General features: G+C 43.2%; 1 protein-coding gene across 3 annotated transcripts in view; it reads right to left on the bottom strand.

Moving 5' to 3' along the window:
* SERTAD2 (SERTA domain containing 2) overlaps positions 1-21,632 on the bottom strand; it is a 79,143-nt gene extending 57,511 nt beyond the window's left edge. Inside the window, exons 1-2 of one of the 3 annotated variants that reach the window (XM_088053490.1) lie at positions 21,399-21,632; positions 19,711-19,808 (exon numbers count right to left, since the gene is read on the bottom strand). The gene's annotated coding sequence lies outside the window, so the exon portion shown is untranslated. Of the gene's footprint in view, positions 1-19,710; positions 19,848-21,398 lie in introns of those variants that run through there. The other 2 variants (XM_014254620.2, XM_088053489.1) reach the window with 2 other exon arrangements.
* Between the last annotated feature and the right edge of the window lie 968 nt (positions 21,633-22,600).

Raw genomic sequence — 22,600 nt, 5'->3', positions numbered from 1 at the left:
ACTGATGTGTGTGCTGTAGCAGAACAGGTCTGGGAGCAGCTCTTGCAAGGCTCCAGTGGCAGAGGCTGGTAAGAATTCTCCATCCCTCAGTCTTGCCCAGAGCTATTTGTGCATTGCACCTCACATTGTGATCAAACATGGGGAGAATCCATCCTTATGATGATTCCTTACTACTCAGAAAAGTTGTAAGATTCCAGAAGCACAGAAGGGGCAAGGCCAGGAGCACGCAAGATTTCCAAGCACTGAGAAACCACTAAATCAGAACTTCAGCTCTACTATTTTTCTTTTGGTTTTTTAGCCCTTTATGTTAGACAAAAATCTTGAAAGTATCTACCTGCAAGGATCCAAAATCATCTAAGTGCAAAAGGATGCCCTCAGCATAATTTCTTTAGAAGCCTTGCAACGTTACTTTGAAGGGCCTGACCACAAGATGTTTCTGAATCTTCAGGGAAGGACAATTCCTTTCAAGCTGCATGACAAAGCTGTTCCAAAATTACACTTTGATAGCAAACCAGTCTATTTGGGAGCCTTTTTACAGCTTTTTCCATAAAACCAAAAGCAAACTCAAGATCTTTTTCAACAGATTAAAAATCTGTATTATTGGATACCTAGCCATTCTAAAGCCAAATGTATCTTCTCTTGATACAGAGTGAACTGTAACCTCAACAGCCATCTAGTAGACTGTGCTGTACACAGAGACAAGCAGGGCTGAGTATCCCAAAGGCCATTCTGCAGGTTTCCAGCAAGAGGAAACATGCTACAACATGTCTCCAGCTTCTGGGTTAGGTCAAGGCTAGCATGAGCAGTTCTGGCTAACTCTTACCACCAGCAGAAAATGCAAATGTTACCCACTTGGAGGCAGAGAGAAGTGTAAAGACCTTTCCCACCACCTCATCTCCCTATTTAGAGCAGTAGCAGGCTGGTTAAACAAGATGAAAGTAAATGAAGGTAAAGAGAAAAAACAACAACAACATAAAGGACTTTTCCTACTGCACATCTCCTCCCGGTTAAGGCCTAACATCATCTTCAGGGAGGCTGTAGCCGAAAGATTGACTACCCATGTGAGCCCCTGGTCCCTGGTTTAGTTTTTGGAAGGGGAAGTTCTGCTCAGGTTGTGACTACTACTCAGTACTGCTGAAGTGACCTAGGATGAGACCCCTGCTCAGCAGCCACTGTAAAAATTTCACAGGGCTACAAGTCCCAGTTTTCCCCTCTGTAGGCACAAGCCCAGAAAAGGAGGCTGGCTGCAGGGATGGCATTGTCTCAGAGCCTACCACCAGACACAGAGTAGGAAAGAGATCATAAACAGATCTAAGTCAGCCTGTTCTGAAGTTTGTATACAGGTCATGCTGCCCAGCCTATGTGACATCTGCCTAGGAAGGACAGCTGAAGAGGTCTGCCCTTCTCCTACATGCTGGCAAGTTCACGTTTGCACAGGGCCTAAGCTGCAACACTGGAGCTGCATGTGGGCCCTAAAGTGTAGGAAGTCTGAGACCTTTCCTCCAGCCAACTTCTCTTGAACAAATTCCTTACCTGAGCTGTCAACTATTCTGCTACTGCAAGCTCTCAAGCACAAGCTTTCTGACAGCTTGGCTTTTGGTCTCTTCTAAAATTGTCCTGGGCTTTTCTCATAAATCAAGTGCAGTCAGGCTCTGCCACATCTCAGCCCCTCTGGGGAGCAGGATGTCAAGCAGCCACACGAGTCTCCAAGGACAGTCAGACTCACGGAAAGCGAGGACTGCCCTGGTTTTTAAAGACCTGTTGCTCACCCTTTCCTTCCCCTCTGCAAGATTAATAATCCCAGTTGTATCGTTATGAGATATACAGATCTATCCTGTACCTGCTTTTGATGACTGAATTTACCAAGAAGTAGAGGCTCAGACAGGCCCTCACTTTCTTGCCCAATTTCACAGAAGCTGTGAACTTTTGAGACTTGTGCCTCCCCATCAGATTTGGTGAAAAGGCTCAAAAACTACTAATAGGACAGACACAGTCCTAGAAAGAGTCCAATTTTTCTTTCCCTCTTGCATTCTTGTCCCTCCCTGCTAAGACAGATTTTATGATTAACCTAGTCTGAATGTACCCTAAAAGCAGATGTAAAAATGTGTACATTAGAAAATGTTAATATTGGCAGATATTCACATTCCTTTCCAGGGTTTCACAAAACTCTTAAATCCCTGGTGACAGGACCTAAATGGAACATGAACTTTTTGCTATCTTTGCAGCCATACAAGAAACAAAGCAGAAGTTGATGCGCTGTTATTTATGTCCTTGAAATACTTGCTTGGAAGTGTCTCTGATTCAAGAACAACCCATCAGATAGTTATTCTGGTAGGTTTATCAACTTCTTTTACTTTAACATTCTGATTTTCTGTCACACAACACAATGATTTTCATGTTTGTTTTTCCTGTTACCAGAGCAAACCATTCATTTTTAACTGTTGATTTTGGCATAGGAGGACTCTAAGTTCATAATGGAAATGTGTTTTCAGCAGTAGTAGTGAACAATAGAAAAGTCTCTTTCAACTGTGGGGTTATGAGGAGAACCAGCTGTAATTAAATTTAAGTCATAGTGGCTCTGTTTCAGAAATGCAACAGTCTTCACTAACTTTGTAGTCCAGGAGTTTGCAGCATTTCAGGAAAACAGCTACTTTTCTGAAGGCCTTATCTGAAACCAGTACCACAAAATGGTCCCTTTATTCTAGCTTAATTTCATAATGATGACTAACCAAGTATCTTTCAATAAATCTTTTCTGGGTGTTGTGGCCACAATGTGGGGCCTCAATGACTTAGGTCCTAACAGAAATGGAATATACAGAAACCAGCAAAGATCTTAGCATTGCCAGGCTCAGGTTCTTTGAACTACATCTACAATTGAATAAAGCAAACATCAAGAATTGAAATCATAATGAAAGTGCTTAATTCAACACATTAGAAAAGTCAAATTTCATCATCTGCTTGATTGACTGTTCTACAGCACTTTAATTGCTCTCCAACTTCCAACAGGGCACGAACGTGAATTCTGCAGAGCAGCCAGGACTTCAGAACCTGGAGAGAACAACTGCAACTGATGAGCTGGAAATCAAAATACCCTTTGGTGTAAGACTTAAAAATCACTTCTCCACCCTGTATGAAGTTATCAGGAATTGCTCTATTATTTCTATCATTAACCAGCCATTCCTCCCCCCACCTTTGCACCAAATCCTCTCAAGTGCAGCCAGAGATTATCAGACCCAGCGATAGCCTTTCAACAGCTCAGCCAGTTGAAAAATCTCTCAAGTTCTGCTGCTATCATCGCTGCGTGAGCTGACGTCAGGCTGTTGTTTACTGGAGATGGGATGGTGCCAATTTCCACTGAGCCGAAGACAGCCACGTCCAGCCTCTTTTGGCTGTGCACAAGCAAGAATTCCTTGTGTGTGCTTGCATGCATGTGAAGAGTGTGCACGCGTGTCTGCTTGTGAGCACACACAAATGTGGGGGAAAAGCGACTGGCTTTTGTTTTCCACTGAGATACCAGAAATATGAACAGAAAAAAAAATATAGCACTGCATATTTTCTGAGAAATAGAAAAGCACAGAGAGAGAAACAATGCCAGCTTTTTTGTAAGAACTGTCACAGTATGGACGAAAACATTATTAAAAGCTTAGGATATCCCTAAAATCCCTGCAAAGAAGTTTACACAGTCAAATAATTTAAAAAAAAACAACAACCTAATGCCTGTCCATCCATAAAAGGATTGAGGTGAAAATTTAAATATTTAACAGAATAGAAGAAATAGCCAAGTTTTACCAGGACTGTATAAGTTTTCAGAGTAACTTCATTGCCTCCCTCTTTTAAGACTGTGAAAGGATCAGAATTCTCTGCATCAAAATACTCTACATCATTAGTAGTCCAGAGGGGGAAAAAAAAAAAAAAAAAAAAGAAATCCAACCATGTGTGACTTTTTTTGTAACTTTTGTTCATTTATGTTATTCTCTGTAAAGGAACACATTACACAATGGCATCAAGTCCTGTTTTCAAGCACAACTTTTATATGGTACAAATATAATTATTGTAATGGCAGTAAGGTTCCATTTCAAGTTTTAAGTATTACACTGTCATTTCTGCCTGGGAAAACACTCCAGCATATTTGAATCTGAGGAATACTAAAAGCAATTATTGGCACCTCAGGTGAATTTTCCAGTATTTGCATCAACATGTGGACTGCCACTGTCATCTGAGTGAAAGAATTAACTATACTGAAGATTTTTGGTTCCACTTAATGGTTTCTTCCCCTTAGCACCTAAATACACACTCCTCTGCCTTATTATTTCACATTAATATATTCCAAAAGGATCTTCACCTACACACCAACTCACCCTCCTGATGATTTTAACTCCATCTTGTCCTCTCTTCCCATGGAACATTTCTTTCAAGTTTAAATAATTTTTCAAAAGTTTCTATTGAGTCAATTATCTGAAGATGTTTTACAGACCATTAATACTGCTCTGTAGATTTACCACAAACAACAAAAATAATTGTTTTCCTCTTCATTTAGGGAAGTACTGAGTTTGAGATTCCCCCTCTCAACATCAGAAATAGAGTACACATGGAAAATACACAAAAGTGGGGAAACTTAATTTGAACTATCAGAAACAGTGAACTTTACTCTGTGGGTCCAATGTTCTATATTTTACTTACATGTAGTTATAAAAACACCAGTATGAGAATCAGCATATCCATTCCAACCCCCAAGACAGCTAAAACATGAAAGAAACCAAAATATTTAACCTTTAACAAAAAAATTTATGAAGAAGGCACACTGACTACAGCATGCAAGTTAGTCAACACCTTGCAAATAGCCTTCACAAGAATTGCATCACTGCTGGCCAGTGGTATCAAACTGATATTCTATCAGACAATAAAACACATGCTGCCTTTCTAGTGTGACAAATTTTGAGAGTTGGTAACAGTTTTCAATATAAAAGTTTAGGAACTTTTACTCTGAAATGATACATAGCACCTCTTTACATGTCACTGACTGCTCTCAATTATTTCTCCTCAAAGATACCAGACAGGATATCACCACCTAAAACAAAACACAGAACTGGCATTTTGAAGTCTAGACACAATTTCCTCTTTTGGAAGCCTCCTCATCTCTGTACCTTCCCCATGTAACCACACTGTCAAGATGGCCTCATCTAGACCTTTTGTATACAGACAACAGTTCAAAATAGCATTTATTTCTGTACACCAGAACCATATACTAATAACTCGGTTGATAACTACATTGAATTGTCAACTTTTACTTTAAACATGTTAATCTTTTCCTTCATATCTCAGGTAAAAGGGGATGCAGCATGGATCATACACACTGTTGGAATGTCAGGACCTGTATCACTATCTCACACAATTTCCTTAATCCACTATTCCTTGATACACTTCTTGTGCTCTTGAAAAAAAAATGCCCTGTTTCTGTGGTGACCTTGGTATTATGTTCTGCAGCTCCATCTTTTTCAACTCCTGTGTGCATTCCATGCTTTGCAATCTGTTCTGATGACAAGCTTTCAAAAAGTATGATTGCATGTATTACCTACACACATATCTATGCGTGGTAATATTCCTTGGGCTAGCTACCTACATTTCATACTGCATTCTGTAGGTATTGCAACTAGATTTAGCAGTCTCTATTCAGACTGCAGTTTGACCTTTGTTTAGCTGTGGTCTTCAGCAATTTTACTGTTTTTTCATTAGGGAATAATTTTCACTTGCCTGCTACATGCACACTGCTCTTTGTAGAAAAAAAAAAAAAAAAGAAAAAGCTCTGTTTCTCACTGTGACAGACTTTTAGTTTTGTCTGTCTGTTATCAATTTTTGATAGTTTTCTGGTCTGGAGGACTATTGCAGAGATGTGTGCAGCATGCTTTGAAAAAGGGAGTTAAACAGTTGTGATTCCATTCTCATGATACAGGACAGACTCTGGGGGGACTGCAGCTCCCTTTCCCTCTCCCATGTTATATTCAGCAAAATGTGGATTCAAGACGAGTGAAATAAATTTGAATTCAGTGAATAGCCACAAAGATTCTTATTCTCCTGAAACTAGAAAACTGTTTTCAATCACTCTTTAACCTAAAGGACTTTAGACAATCCAAAATACTTGGGTTTAGGATTAGCCAAAATCTTAACTTTTCAAAAGTTAAAAGAAACTTTCCATGTTTCAGGTCAAACCAATCCACATTTTTGATTCAGCCACAAGATCAAACACAGTTAATCACAGCTCTAATAACTTCTATTGCTACTCCTCAACTTGTTAACTAAAAAAATAAAAAATAACTAAAAAAGTAAACTAAAAATTAAAAAAATAACTTTAAAAAGTTAAAAATAAAATTCCATTAATTATTTTTACATTTCTACATAAGGCTAGAGAAAATGGTCTCAGCTGATCTCTTGTTCTCTCTAAAGAAGCAAGAATACCCCTTTCTTGGGTGGTATTCCTCACAGAGCATTCAAACAACTTCCTGGGAGTTTGCAATCTACTTAATTTCTGCGACTGGAGCCTACAGTAAATCTTGGGGTTTGGGATTCACAGGTTTCATTTTATCTTGTCTGGCAAAATGTACTTGAGAACGGCTTCTAGCAATATCAAGGGAAAAAAGGAAACGCTTTTGGTAGGTAAGTATTCCAACTGTATCCACTGATACACAGGCAGCATACCAAAGCATGGAGTGATGTGTGAGAACACAGAACATCAAAATCTCTACTATTGCCCCATGCAAAGCCATATAAAAATTGATGGTGAAGTGAGCCTGACCAGAAGGCAGCCCTCAGATCTCAGCTGCAGACCTCTGAATTCAACCAGATCCCATGGAAGGCTAAGGTCTACTTTAATACCAATAAAATCTGTTTCCAAAGACCCAAGGCACCAGGGAAAGACCACTGGCTGCATTCTCCAGCTTGCACACAGCCTTGGCATCACTGCAGGTCAAGAAAGCTGACTTTTTTTTTTTGTCACAGTCAGCAACAAAATTCAGAAAATGACTTCTACTGCCAACTACTCTTTCCACAGGCATTCAAACACCAAAGGGACTATGTGGACTTGTTGACTGCTTAGCCAGAAGCTTGTCTGGACTTCCTGGAACAGAGAGGACATGGAGGGGCTTTGCACCTTCAGTGGTTCTTGGTGAAGTCAGAAACACACGTCATGAGCATGCTGCACTGGAGTTACACAATCAAATTACGTGCTGTACTGAGTATCCAGTCTCCTTCTCCTTGCTATTCCCCCTCACACACAGTGGGAAAACTACTTCAACTGGTCCCAGAGATCGCTCAGTAATCCAAGTTTTGGCTCCCCATTAAAAAGGAAAGGCTACTTCGTGGTATTCCCTTCTTCAGGGACAGGAGGCTCAAGGTCATTGCAGGCCTGAAGGTCTCAAGTCAGAAAAATGGCACAACTTGTCTTCCCAGAGGCCAGCCTGCTTTGTACAGTGTGGCCATGCTGGAAGGAGGCACAGGCAGAGCAGTGTGCTCGGCACAGATGTGGCACTGGCCCCACGCACAGCTTCTGCTGCCTGTGCCTCTAAAGGTGCCAGGGCTGGACACACTAAAATACCCCAGGGTGAGGGGAAAACCCCAGGGATTTTCAAGCCACAGCTGCTACACCATTTGTAAGGTGGAGAAAGGCCTTAGCAGGTAGAAAGATGCAGAAAGAGCTGGCAAAGGATTGAAAGTTTTTCCTCGCTGTCCTTTTCTAGGCAGCAGCAGATGATCCTGCTGTCTCAGGTGTCCTGAACAATAGCCATGGAGCCAGGCCCTATTTTGGTGGTAGAAAAGGAACTGGCTTTCTGGGCAGAGTCAGAGACAAGCCAAGCCAGTTTCAGACTGTCATTTTTCCTACTGGTTCATTCTGCTCAATTCACAAGCTAGAAAAACTGGAAAGGTAAGCAGCCCAAATTAATGGGAACATCAAGTGAACTGGTTTGTTTACACATTGGTTTAACTCGAATAGGGAGCACAATTCCAGCTTTGGGCACTAGCTTTGCAGACATTCCCTTAACTTACCTTTGTACCAGAGAAAGCCATATGCAGACCTGAATTATTCCTGGTCTATCCCTGAAAACACATCATAGTCTCTTGAATCTTCATGCTTGCATGGCACCCATGACCACAGCTCTTATTATTGGATGGCAACATTCATATCCTACCAGCTCACTCTTCCAAATCCATGTAATTAGGGGAAAAAAAAAAAAAAATCAGGAACACCACAGAACAGGAAGTTGTCTTTTTCTTCACACTGTTCTTCATGCATTATTGTTGTCACATCTAACCTGTAGTGTTTCTTTTGCCCACTGAAAGGATATTTTTCTCATGGAAGAAAAAGTAGTTCTTTGGAGTCCTACAACTAGTAGGAAATAATCAATTTAAGACTAATGATTAGAAAATCCCCAGGTATATAGTCATAGTTAATTTCTACCATAGAGCAGACTTCACCAGATGCTCAATTGCATTTCATCCTTAAGAGCAAACAAGGGCTCCTGCAGATGAGACCTTTCCAGCAGAGCTGCTGCAGATGGGCAGATTGTGGTGTCCTGCTAACTATCCCTGAGACCACTGTGGTACAATGATTCTACTTGCTAAAAGCAATAACTTACAGTAAGCGCCACAAAGGGAAGAAAAGTGACATGGATCTTGCACATCATTCCCCTTAAAATTTTTTAGCTAAAATATTTTATAAACTGCAGGGTGGAGCCACATTCTGCAGACGGGGAAATTTGAGCATAGTGACTTTGCTGCAAAACTCAGTGAGAGAGGGAGTGCCTGATATCCCTGTACACACCAAGGGCTGGCCATCCTCACCGTATTCCGTATTATCAGCAATCCCAGAAAGCAGCTGCTTCTGTGTGCATGTTAGAAACCTGAATGAGAACATAAATGAGCCAAACTGTCTTGCACACTTTAAAACTACATCATGACATAACTGCAAGTCATTGCCATTAAAAGTTTAGGGAAAATAAAATCCCCACCTGCCAAATACAGCTCTGTGGTCTACTGCTGAGTTTTAATGACAACTACTGCATCCTGGAAAGCTGCTCAATAATAAGGTAGTACATTTTCCCTCCAGGACCAGAAATCAGGTACTGTCACTTATCTACACAAAAGGCATACACATGAAAATACCCCAAAGCCATGTGCCTCGTGCAGCAATCAAAATCTTGGACACCCTCTGCACACATAAATTTGCTCTTATTACAATATATTTAAGTTGGTCAGCATGCTAAAAATCTCCACTCAAGATTTCTGGCTTTTCCAATTAAGCTTATACACAAAACCTTTTTTTCTTTTAATGACATTGCCATTTATTGAAAAGCTATGATGAGTTCTTATCTCATTGTGGTGCCCCGTGGTAACTCATTATTCACTGAACTTCACTTTTTGATGTATGATGAGCAGCAACATGTACTTAAATAGTTCTATTTAAACTGGCCCTATAGTTGAAACAAATCATTCCAAGAACAGCACTGCATTACACTCAGAAGTGCTCAAAAGCTTAGGATACAATATTCTTCAGTATCCACAGAGCTTAATATCTTCGAATAGAAATTACTCAAGCTGATGTACCTCTCATTAAGTCAAAGTTCTTCCAAACGAGAAGAGGATGACTGATAGTCAGAGATTACCAGTGAGAGATCACACTCTTTTTGGCCACAAGCAAGCCTGAGAGGGCTCAATCCCCCACAGCCCAACATGCTCGGAAGGCTGCAAAGCAACCTCAGCATCCCTGTCCGAGAGCCCAAAATTCCCAGGTCTATCTGGTGCTGATGGGGAACAGAGCATTGACTACTCCTAGGCCACAGCTGCAACAGAAGCTTTCAGATTTTGTGTAAGATGGAAAAACAAAAGAATGCACAACAACAAAAGTCCCCTGAGGCAGAAAACAACACATGTACTAACACAGCTCCAGACCTCAACCCCACCCCTCCAGTTACTCTCCAGAGGGTAAAGTGAGATGTCAGGACCCTTCCAGTAACAAGAACTGCTGCTTGGATCAGGTTCTTTGATCTGCGTAACACTGAAGGGATTGGCTTGAGAATTCAAATTGGTTAAAGGTGCAAAGTCTAGTTTGGTATGTTTAGAAATACTTTGGAAAGTGAAACGCGGTCACTGGCCTGGCCCTAGCAGCTTCCTACATCAGATGCTTTTGGCACACTGGTATTTCAGGAGAGGAGGAGCCAGATTCACATGTCCTAAATTGCACCTAAGTCACTGTATCTTTTACTTCCTCCCATCTGACTCCTGGCCTTCAAGCATAGAGCCTTAGGCACAATTTAGGTCATGGGAACCTGGTCTTCAGCCTCTGAACAAGTGGAAATACCCACAGCTGACTCGGACTAGAAAATACCAAACACTTTACAGGACAAGCTACACCTGCTGAGTGTATTCATATACACATGGCAGAGCAATTCTTCTGCCTCAGGTGTCCCCAGACTGTAAACTCTGACCCATAACACAGAGAAAAGCAAAACTGAATTCATACATATGGACATGGAGCATGTTCCAGCTGGACACTGCAGGTGAAGTGTGCAATGTGAACATCCTCCATCTGCTGACCATGCTCTGCAGGATCCAGAAGCCAGTTTTCAAAGCAAGAGACTGAACGTAACACCCCTCATGTCTGTTACCACTGTACTGCATACTCAAGCTAAGCTACTGAAATGTTTCTGAAAGTATAGGGAGTGTTATTTCCTTTCCAAAGCTGCTATGTATCAGGAAAGATCATAATCAGATAATATCTCAGGCACAGGTAAGAAAGATGGCAGAGTCAACATATCCAACCTTTTTCACATGAAAGCACACACCCTGAAATAAGCCAAAAATTCTAATTGTGTTTATTGCACTATAGTATAAACAGCAATTATGAAGCTAAAGAAAGTAACAAAGCATCCCTGCCTGAAGGGTCTTCTCCAGGCTATCATGTATCAGAAAAAAAGATAAACACAGAAGCTTTAGACATAGTCAAAGCAAAGCTCTCCCGAGATACAAAGTCCAACACTGCGCCCTAATATGCAAGAGTATTTCACTCTCCAGGGCAGAGTGGCTTTCTAGGACATTTCACATCCCAGATCCAGAGCAGCCCCCCGAAAGCACTTTGCGAGGCAGCAGACTGACACAGTGTTCAGCTTCAGTGGCATGGGAGGATTTCACAATCCCTGCCTGCAGTCACAACAGCTCCAAAGGAAAGGGGACAGCTGTTCTCACCCTAGAAGAGAAGCCCTTCTGCAGAAAGCCTACAGACCCACCAGCCATATCCCTCTACCCCAAACTCAAAGTATACCAAGGAACAGGACAGTACTTGAACTCCTGAGGTCACCATGTCACTGTGGAGAGTCAGCTCATAAGAGATGCCAAGAACAGGGCTGCTCCCTTTGCAAAGAAGCAGAAAGGAGGTTTCTCCATCCATGCACTAAGACAGAATCCTGTCCTTCAAAAGCTGAAGTGCTTCATAAACAAGGCACTAAGCAGCCTGCATTCTCCATGCAGCAGAGCAGGCCTTGGCACTCTCCAGTCAGGCTGATTTCCTCCCTGCCATTCCCACTGTGATCCAAGTCAGCTGAGGTCTTGCAGGAGCAGTGCCCTAAACCTCCTGACTATCCTGTGTGCGGTGGAGAGATGGCTCTCAGCTCCTGCAGCAGAAATGAGCCTGCCTTGCAGAACAGACTGGTTAAAAAGCAGAGCAGGAATGGGGGGCAGAGAGGTTCTTCTTGTCTGCAGAGGCACTCCCCAGGGAGGAAAAGCCACTGGTCCCTGCTCTGAGAACAACTGATCCAAAACAAAACCTTGTTACTGCACCAAAGACCTGAGGTCAGGCAATGAATCCTGGACTCTCCTCTACCTCATCTCCAATCATCCTCCAAAAGAAGGAAGCAGCAAAGACATGTCCAATCCCACGGGCATGCATTTGGTGAGTTTCAATGCCCCAAGGAGCTTCAGCAGAAGGACACCCAGTTTCTACATTTAGGTTTGAACTACATGCAGGGCTGGTCGCTGCTTGCAAGACAAGGACATTCCCAGTCATGGTCAGCAAAAGAGAAAGGTAACAATAGAGCTGTTAAAGGAGAGCACTGAGATTAAGGGGCCCTTCTTTCTACTGCCTATTCTGACACCACATTAAACACTCCTCTACCAAAAAAAAGCACAATAAAACCCTTTCTTGACATCACAAGAACACTTAAGACTAAGTTAAATGATTCAGGGCCTTGGCCTTCTTGCAAATCAAGTGAAAGACAAAATACATACAAGATAGTTTACATGAACAGATGACGTTTTTAAAAATCAGACCTTCTTTCTTGTGCACTCAATACTACTATATTTTTCCTTGTTCTGTGCAAAGCAGAGAAGGTTAGAAGCAAAACAAAGTCTTCTCCCACACTTGATATTACACTGGCAGTATCAGATGCCTTGCTGCCCATCTTCCCACACCTGGGGACATTCCACGAGTACCCCACTGTTCCCATCCACTCCACATCACGCTTAAGGAAAACAGTTTATCAGTGTTAGTCCCCTTTCCCAGTTTTTGGGCTGCTGAGAAGGTGCCACGAACAAAAGCGAACAACATACAACGGCTCCGTTCGCATGTCCCAAGGACTGGCTCTGCACACTGGTGCCTGCAGAACAAGCACATTGCAAAAGCATTATGTTTCCAGTGGCAAGATGCATGGGAAAAGTGCCAGCCACTTGCTATAACCCTTTTGTCATGCCAATTGCTGGCTGCTATGAGCATGTACTTTAGATACCTCCTTAGAAAAGAGCTCTGCATCTCATCCTTCCAGATGGAGGAGGAATGATTCATACACACATAAGTATGCTAGAATGATGGCTGAAGAGAAAACATTTTCTTTATGTTTTCTGTTTTGCATTACAGGCATGCTCAGGGCCTTAATCACAGCAAAAAAATTGAAGATGATGACACTTCATGCCCCAAAGAATGCTTGTGCAAAACCCCAATGCACTTCTCCCTGTCCATGTCAAGTCTCATATTGCATGCACACACCTCACGTGCCTCATTCCCCTGCTCTCCCACTTTCACAGCATTCCTCTGCATAGAACGTGACAGAATAACTCCACTTACAAAGCCATCACATCACACAATCACAAATACAGGGAAAAGGATGCAAGAGACAGATCAAGAGTTAGGAGCGCCTAAACTGACCACAGACTGACTTGCAATGCAGAAGAAAAGCAAAAGGATGTATTTTCTTTCCAGACACACCACGTGCCCGTTTCTTTCCTGGAGGACACTGCAGGCATCCTCCTCCTTATCCTACCTGCACAGCACCTCTGCCACACACCTGCACTGCTCTCAAGGGCCCTGCATCCTGTGAACCTCGCTCTGTTCTCAGCACTAAATTCCCACCCAGTTACTTTCCTCTGGCCTCCCTGATTTGTGAAGTCCTTGGAGCAGAAATTATCTGTAAGCACCTGGAAAGTACCTGAAATATCCCAAGTCCTACTGCAAATAAATAAACAAACAGCAGTGCACAGTATGTGTATTAAGCCAACCATATAACAGTCATCTCCGACATCAAAAATTAGGACTGTAGCTTCTTCCTACAGACAGTGGCAGTAAATCCACACTTTGGGGTACATCTGTGGACCAGGGAAATGTTCAGATTTGCTTTCTCTGCTACTCACCTCCCTGCTTCCCCCATCACATTATCCATTTCTGGAATCTATGCCTCACTTTTTATTATAAATTATTCTAATCAGGGTTTGTGGCATGGCAGAAATCCAGCATAACCTTCAGAAATATACATACACACTGGCTTATATAGATTCTTTATTTCATAGAAGCCTTTCAAAGAGCCTGGTACAGAGTCTGGGAGGATTTGGCATCCTTTTTCAGCAGCATCCCTGTGGTGGTGACCCTTTCCTAAAGGGTGCTGGATGCATTCACTTACACTATTTCCTCTCTTTGTAAAAATCTCTCATTAAAGCCAGGAAAAAGTGTTCAAGCAGGAATTTTTCCTCTGCTGTTTTTCAAGCTGAAGTAGTGCAACTTAGGGGCGGCAAAGGGACTAGAGAGAACACCTGAAGTCCAATGCAGATCTTCTTTCCCACTCCATCCTCTTCTGAATGGGAAGATGTAAGATAGGCTGGATAAGTGCCCCAGCTCCTTCAGAATCAGGGTTCAAGTGGAAAAAAAAAGGTAAAGGCAAAATAAAAAAATAAAACAAAAACTGCACAAAAGCCCCAGCACTTATAAGGATTCTTAACTTTTCTAAGGCAAGGAGCACAGGCTACTTAAGTAGCTCTTGAAAAAATCCCTACACTTTTTTCCCTCGTGCTGCAATAGTTCCAGAAGGAATCTGGATCTGTGGCTTTCCCATAAATCTAATAAGGAGGTTCTGAACTCTACATTGGGGAGGTGCAATAAAAAAAACCCACAACAACAAGCAATTTAGACACAGAGCACTACCATCTTGTTAAATAATATGTTAAGAACTCATCTGCAAGTCTGTCTTGGCCAATGAGGGACATCAGTCAGGAAGATACAGTAATACTCTCTAGCATGCAATTCGTCTCTGCTGTAAGCACTTTAACTCCGGATTTCTTGGATTATATTATTGTTTGTAGCAACTATTATTATTGCTTTGTAGGAGTGATATGATAGCTGTCCAAGCACCACAATCAAATTATGCTACCAAGACATTTGGGCAAGGGATTATCACAGCAAAGGAAATGGATTATCACAGCTTTTATTCTGAACAAGGATAAGAACAAGATGAGATATCATTCTGAAAGTGGCAGGAGAGACAGAAGTAAACTGTATTTGAGATTTACTTTTTTACCTCCTCCCTCTTATGGATTTTTCAAGATAGGCATGCTACAAAAATCTGCCAGTCTAAAAAGACAGAAATTTTTGTAGAATTTGCACTGAAATATCTGAAACAGAATAAATTTAAAATATTCCAAATCAAAGGACAGTTAAAACAGCCTCCTTGTATTAGCTGAATACCTGTTCCTGGGCATTTTCTGACTGCATATCTGCCACTACTTCCTTCACTTGACATCAGGCAACAACCATCACCACCACCTAAAGACATCAGCTCTGTTTTAAAAGTTTACTATCAGATTTGTTCCCTCTCACAGGAAGGAGGACTGCTCACCTTCCTTCAGTTGAGTAGGCTCAGAAAAGAACTGATGTGTTCCTTTAGAAAGGTTTAATAGCTTAAAGGTTCTCTAAAAAATGCTGCATCTTTGCCTATCTCATTTTATACTTTAGTTCTCACACTGCATCTCAAAACAAGTATTAGCTTTTTTTGACTTACAAATCTTGTTTGATTTTTTTTAATAGCATTTTGGTATCTTCAATACATATGCACATACACTTTCAGTGCATGGTACTCAAGAGGCCAATTTCTTTGGCAAGAGCCAAATATTCCAGACGGGATAAGGGAAAACACACTAGCCTTAACACCCCTGTGATACAGTTTGAGAGGTCATTAGTAGCTATTACATATTAAAGAGGAGAAAAGACAAAACCAGAAAAGACAGCCAAATAAATAGAAGCAGAAAAATAAACTAAAAAAAAAATAAATATATCTCTGCAAAGGATAGAAGAAGCAAAAAACCTGCTTTGCTACAGCACAGGGCACGTGTCTGAAAGCTGATGACACCTGGGTATAATTTCTGGCTGTGGCCCTGACTCCTTCTAGATGACTGCACCAATTCAAGTCACACCTCCTACAGGCTCCCCCTTCACATTTTCCATCGGACTACAGGTCAGCAGTGGTAAACCTTTTCCTTGCCAAGGACAGAGGACACTAAATATTATTGGCATGAGATACCTCAACATGGACCTTGTGATTCTATAGACAAGCAGCAACATTGGTAGTTGATTAAAGTTAGAAGAAACAATAAGAAATTGAAAAAAAATCTGGAATGAAGTGGAAGGAATCAAAGCAACAATAAAAAGGGGATTCAGTAGGACAGAAAGTAGGAAAGCAGATGATTAAAAGGTTCATAGAAGGAAAGAAACAAAAAAAAAAGATAAAAGAGGAAAAAGGCATCCACATGAATATCTGACTTCATTTGACAGGTGAAAAACAGGGTGTGTTTCTATTTTTTAATAACAATATTGAAATTGGGTAATCCAACAAACAATATTTTATTTTGCCCCACAGAAAATACATGAATATAGACTCGTACATTTTAAAGAAAAAGACTCCAAGCTCTCAATGCACTTGTTTTCAGAACTAATGCTTTAGCCACATTAGCAAGGTTATGGACAAGACCACAGAGTAACTACAATTCCTTCTCTAAATAGAACCTGATTTTTCAGAGTCACAATCTCTACAGTAATTTTGCAGTTCTGTGAGACTTTACCCTTGTTATTTATTGGGATTCCTCCCTACTTCAAATGGGAGGAGCTAAAGAGGTTTTGTTCTGGTTCAGCTATGATCTCTTTATCCTTTTTTCTTTTCTCCCCCGCCCTGTATTTCTGTGCTTTTTAACTGTCCTTAACTGGACACACATGGCCAATGGCAGATATGAAGCACTGTGGATCACTACAGCTATGGGTAAATATTTTAGAGAATCAGGAATTTAATTTCAGATCACATTACTCCAACATCTCTGCCCTTCCTGTCACTTCACCTGCTTGTAACCATTAGAAAGCAGAGTGTCATTTCTAAGCCGTAGCTGAGCACTAAAAGCACCATGCTGCCCTTCCCTGGATCTACTTAATTAGAGATTAGCAGGAACAAAGCATAGGGAGACTATAAACATAATTTTGCCAGTTTATCAGCAAACAGGTTTGGGTTACCAAAGAGATAAGAGTAAGGCTGCTATTTTATCTGTGCAGCTGGACCCGTGAGTTTACCTTCACTGGGACCACACCTCCATCAGAATTCCCTCTGAAATGTCAGCATGAACCACAGTATTCATTTTCCAAGTTGTCAACCTTTAGTGCTGTCTGCATCATACACTCAGCATCTTGGAGTGTTTCTCTTTGTACAAGAACATGCTCCACGAGCCTCATGATATCCAAACTCTGTTACACAGGCTGCTTACATGTCACAGAACAGATGCTCGCCACAGCATCCATGAAGACGCCACAGGTTGGACCTTCTTAGTCCCAGAAAGTCCACCAAATCAGTATCCACCAGAAAGGCAGAGAGGGGTCCCCCAAAGTGTACCTTAGCGTGAATAAACCATTTCATCAGGAGTCATAGCATACAGCTACAATAAAACAGAATAATTTGATCATGAACTTAAGTTTAATTTCAATCGGGGAGAAGAGAAGAAAAAGCCTTGGAGTAGAAGACAGCCGTTCCCATTTACAGCTCCTCCCAATTAAAATGTTTTATATAGATCATCAGAACCTAATGCATCGTACACGTTCCACAGCGTGCAACATAAGGCTGCTGGTCTGTCGTGTCTCTGTAAGAGCTCAGTGTGATGAATGATCTGGATACTTGTCTCTCTGGTATAAAAGCAGGAAAAGCTTTGAGACAAAGAAATAAAGGCCAATGCATATTACACATCTTACAGTGCTTAATATCATTCTTCCTGACTCACACCTCTGAAAACAGTTAAGGTCACTATTTCTCGTTTATTTTGAATGTGGATTTCAGCATCAGTATCCTCCAAATCCTTGGGAGAATTTCATTTAAAACAGAAACAGGAACATCAGGAACACAGAGCATTTGGGCTACAACAAACAATGCCACACCAGCATGTCATAAGAAAAATAAGAGACCTTCCCTTTTGCCTCTGCTGACAAACAGACACACGTGAAGCCGCTTGCAGGCCAGGATGTTAGTGTGATTTCTGGAAGACAATCTAATAAATAAAGATTTAAGAGTTTAAAAAAAGCAAAAGAAAACAAACCTGACTACTGATTGCCAGAACTGAAAAAATCCTGCCTTTCCAAATCAACTAATGGTTTGGCAAGCCTACGTGAAAGGCAGACAAACAAATAGCATCTTTTCCTTTTAACATGGAATCCGCAATAAGAAAAAGAAATCAGCATTTTATTGATTTCCATAATGCCATCTCTACAGCTTAACAAACTCACTCAGCTGCTAATGCTAATTCACTGATGCTATGGAACCTTCCCATATAATTATACACCCTCCACTTCGCTGAGCCCCAGGGCGCTGTTTCTAACTTTCCAGAGGACCACTGCACCAAAAGTAGAAACAAAAAAAATATCTCTTTCATTACCCAAAGCAAACTGCAAACCAAATTTTGCTTATTTAAATGGGAAGTTAGAGAGACTTGATTTTTAAGACAGGGAATAATCTGCCAGTCTGCATATATTTTCAGATGTGATTTCATGACAACCAATTCCCATTTAAGCTCTCCCCACCTCTATTCTTTTTCTTCCTAAGAGCACAATAGAATACAATATATAAATATTGCAACAATTTTGACTTCTAGGGAGAAATTCTAAAGTCCTTCTCAGCTCAGAAGGGTTTCAAGAGGGTGATTCGGAATCAGACATGGAGACTTTTGTGAATGTCACTACAATTAACATTGTAAAAAAATTATAAAATGTTACCATTGCTACAGGGATGTATATTTCAAGGGTATTTTTATTAAGCTTTTCTTTTAAAAAGACAACCCTGGAACACCTTCTAAACCAAATTTAAGGAAGATATCTTCTCCAAGTCTAAAATCAAAAACATCCTAAATAATTAATGAAGTATATTCTGCTATTTTTCTCCATTTCTCAAACAAATTCAAGCAGGCAGCTCCAGTATGTTTTAGTGAGGGTTTTGTTCAGTCAGGGACAGTAGAATTTGGCCCGATTGATCTAGTACTGTCTATCTGGAAAAAATGTAATGGAACTCTGCAGTGTAAACACCCTCCCCGAATGACTGTACCTAGAGTCCCCTTTCCTGCTCCCCCTGTTTGCGCAGCCTTGATATTTCAGATCCAACCATACTCCGTTCACCACATCCATCAAGATTCAACATGCCATTCGAGCTAATATAACTTGATTTTGCCATGGTTTCCCATGCATATATTAACTTGGAATCGGCTAATCTATTTCCTCTGAGAATGGTGAAATGTGTGGATTTTTGTTCAACAAACAAACAAGTTGACAATATCAATATAGAGTTGGAGAGCCTCTAAAAACAATCTAGTTTGCATAATTAATGTTAATTACAATAACATCTCAATCAGTGACACAAAGGCTTAGCAATGAACACAGTCATATGAGGAAGTGAAAACATGAAACAAACATGAAGGGATTTTGTCTTGTTCTGAGAGTATCAAACAAACTTTCAAGAGATTTATAAATAAGTACAGAAAGGCAGAAGACAATTCTTCTTTGTTAAGATGTAGTTTCTTCACAGCCTGCTTAGCACAGAGCTTTTTTTCTGAGATTGTAGTAAGACAGTAGATCTGAGCCGTGGACCCACCAGATAATATTATCTTTCTACAGCATCACATCCAAGTCATTATCAACTGCTTTAAAGAAAACCAGCCGAGGGTCCGATCCTTCTGCCAGTGATTTCAATAGCAAAAACTTTAACAATGCAACGTGAATGTCTGGGGAGTGGGGGCGGCTCTAGAGACAGAGGGGAATTAGGAAAACAACTCAAACTTGAACACCGCATATAGGTATGGAGTCCCACAGGCGCAGAGGAATTTCAGGACAAGATAATCAATTTTTCAACAATCTTTTTCCTACTTTATGTAGCAAAAAACAGAGAGAAAACTTACCTGCCCGTTTCACTTGGAGCACAGAAGTCTTAAACAGGAGGGGGTTTTTGGTACGGTCACTTAACAAAGCAGATTTACATTTAATCCTCAGAAGTTTTCTTCATGGCCCAAGGAAAAATAGTTATCCAACACGTTGTCATTTCAAAGAAAGGGAATAAAATAGTTATGAAAAAAAGAAGCGCCACTCTACCTCACCCAGATTGGCACTATAGTACACAAGTAGTCACACAAGCATCGCAGGGAGCACTTGCGCAGTAAAGTGCCACTCAGAGTGAGTAAGGGTGGTGTAATTGGGTCTGATGAGGGGAGGAATCACGACTTGTCACGTCATTACTACAGGGGCCTTTCTCAAAACGTGAGCTGCTTGATTACTCCTCGTATTAATGCAAATCTGCTCTGTTAAAGAAGTTACACTGGTGCTAAACCAGTTCCAGAGGAGAAACAGGCCCACTTCATACTGATTCAACAGACCACGGTTGAAGTACCCCTCCCCATAAAGTCAAAAATTAGGAAGTCTTCAGGTTATGTTGGGAAAGTTACCCCTTGGGAAAAGGGCTGATTTTCTATTTGATGTCAATATCACAGCTAATTTATTTTTGTTTCCCTCCCTCTATTTATAGAGAAAAGCAAGACAAGATTTAGTAAAAATTTAGTTTTCTCTAGAAATTCACTGACCTTCTGCATACACTTGAGTACTCACTGAGTAAAGGACTTATTTACAAGAGTGTTTGCCTTTAGAAAGAGAAACTTTATGTGGAGGATTCCCCGAATGATGCTGGCCTTTCCTCTTAACAAAAGTTATTTTTCAGATGCCTGAGATGGATGATTTTGGAGCCCTGTGAGGTTTGGTAAACCTTCAATTCAGCAATTAGTTTCCATGTGATATAAATTACAAAGATCGAGCAATTAATATTAATAAATAAACCCAGCAGAGTACTGAGGCTTTGGATGTCCTGCGCATGGAAGCACTGCTGTATTTGCTGGGGTTTTCCATGCCTCTGTTTTATTTTAGCTGGTCTGTACGTACAGAACCACATTCACGTTCTAAAAATATATTAAGGAGAGGGAAAAAAAAAAAAAAAAGAAAAAAGAAAAATCAATAGTGAAACAGAGACATAACCATTTCACATCAAGCGCTCCCAATACCATGCCAAGACACCAAAACTCCCCGCTGCAGCTTCCCCCTTCCAAACACGCATGTTCTTGCCACGGCAAGTGAAGCCCAGGTAACAGCGAAATATCCAGGAATGACAGGGTGGGGAGGAGGATGGAGCACCTGGAAATACAAAAGGTGGGTTTCCCCGCTTTTCCAGGACGGACAGTGACCAGAGCCTGCCATGGAGGGGTTGTTCGACCCTGGTGGCTTTCGGGATACCCTCACGTCAACCATCACCACAGCCTCAACCAGGGCGGGGAAGAAACCAAAATAAAATCAAAATTACAATCGCCGGCAGCACGACACGCATTAGAAGCTGGCAACGACGCCGGGAGGTTATACCTATTTTTTTTTTTTTTTCTCCCTTCTTTTGCAGTCCGAGCGGGCAGTGCCAGGCTGCGCCGGGAGGGGAATGCCCCAACTTTGGAACAGTTTTCGGTGGCCGCCCCGCACAGCCCGGGGCTGCCCCGGCCCGCGCCCCCGCACCCCCAGCCCCCTCAGCGAGCCCGGGAGGGCCGTGCCCGGCACTCACCCGCTCCGGGGGCTCCGCGGCGAGGACCGGCGAGGGAGGCGCCCGGGGGAGCGGGGGCTCGGCGGAGAGAGGGGGCGCGGGGGAGGCGAGGAGGCTGCGGGGGAGACACGCGGGGGAGGGATTTAAACTGCGGGGAGGTCAATGAAAACCGAGCGGCGGGGGCGGCTGTGCCCGGCCCTATCCCATGCCGCCGCGGCGGCCCCGGGCGGCGGCCGAGCTCGGGAGGGTGAGCCGGGTCGGCAGGGGGGGGGGAGGATGTGACACGGTGACAAGTGCGGCCCGCCAGCCCTGTGCCGGGGGAGGGGGGCCGGGGCAGCCCAGGCAGCGCCGCCCGCCCGCACACGGCATTGACGGCGCTGCCGTGACTCACACACGGGAGTGGGCCACAGGGCGGCACCGCGCGGGCCGGGGCGGGGGGAGCGCCCCGCCCCCAGCCCGCCTGCCAGCCAACGGCGCGCCGCGGCCCGGCGGATTGGCAGGGCGGATGGCCAATGGGAGCGCGGGCCGGCCGGCGGCAGCGGAGCGGCCCCTCCGGCCCAGCGAGTCTTCTGAGGACACTCCGCCGCCAAGTGCCGGGGAGGGCCGGGGGGAGCCCCGAGGGGCGGGACCCGCGCGCCGGCCCGGCAGCCGACCAATCAGCAACGAGAGCCGGGTTGATGGGTGGCGCCGGTGGCCAATGGGGAGCGCGCGGGGGCGCGGCGGGGAGATGGTCACGCAGGGAGCGGGGGCGGCGGTGGCCGCGGGCGGCGGAACCTCGGCGGGCGAGGCGGGGCCGGCGCCTCCGAGACCCCGGGGAGGGGAAGGGCTCGCCCCGGAGCCGCCTGCCGAGCGGGAGGTGGCCGGGGCAGACCGGGGCTGGCCCCGGCGCCGTCCAAGGTCGTTTCCCTCGGGAAGAAGGAGAGCGGAGCCGGGGCCTGGTCCGGGGGAAGCCGGGGAGGCCCCGCTGGCGGCCGTGAAAAGCCTGGGGAGGGGGCTGGGAGAGCCTCGGCTTCCCTTGGGACACCGGGGGCTGGAAGTGGGAAGATGGGGGTTGCCTGTGTTTGACAGGTGTCACGGCTCAAGGTCTTGGTTGTTTTTTAGTTCTGACATTTTTGGAGAACAAAGCACATGCCAGGATCCGGCATGGTGTCAGAATCTGCCCAGGTGAATGAGAAAAATGAGAGCAATAGCACCGGCAGCGCAGTTCCTGTCTCCTGCTGCTG

The sequence above is a fragment of the Pseudopodoces humilis genome, chromosome 3 (assembly GCF_049639895.1).
Source record: "Pseudopodoces humilis isolate 2021_Gansu_Grassland_sample_001 chromosome 3, ASM4963989v1, whole genome shotgun sequence".
Taxonomy (NCBI): domain Eukaryota; kingdom Metazoa; phylum Chordata; class Aves; order Passeriformes; family Paridae; genus Pseudopodoces; species Pseudopodoces humilis.
The sequence above is the reverse complement of the archived record's forward strand: the minus strand, read 5'-3'. Positions and strand labels throughout refer to the sequence as shown.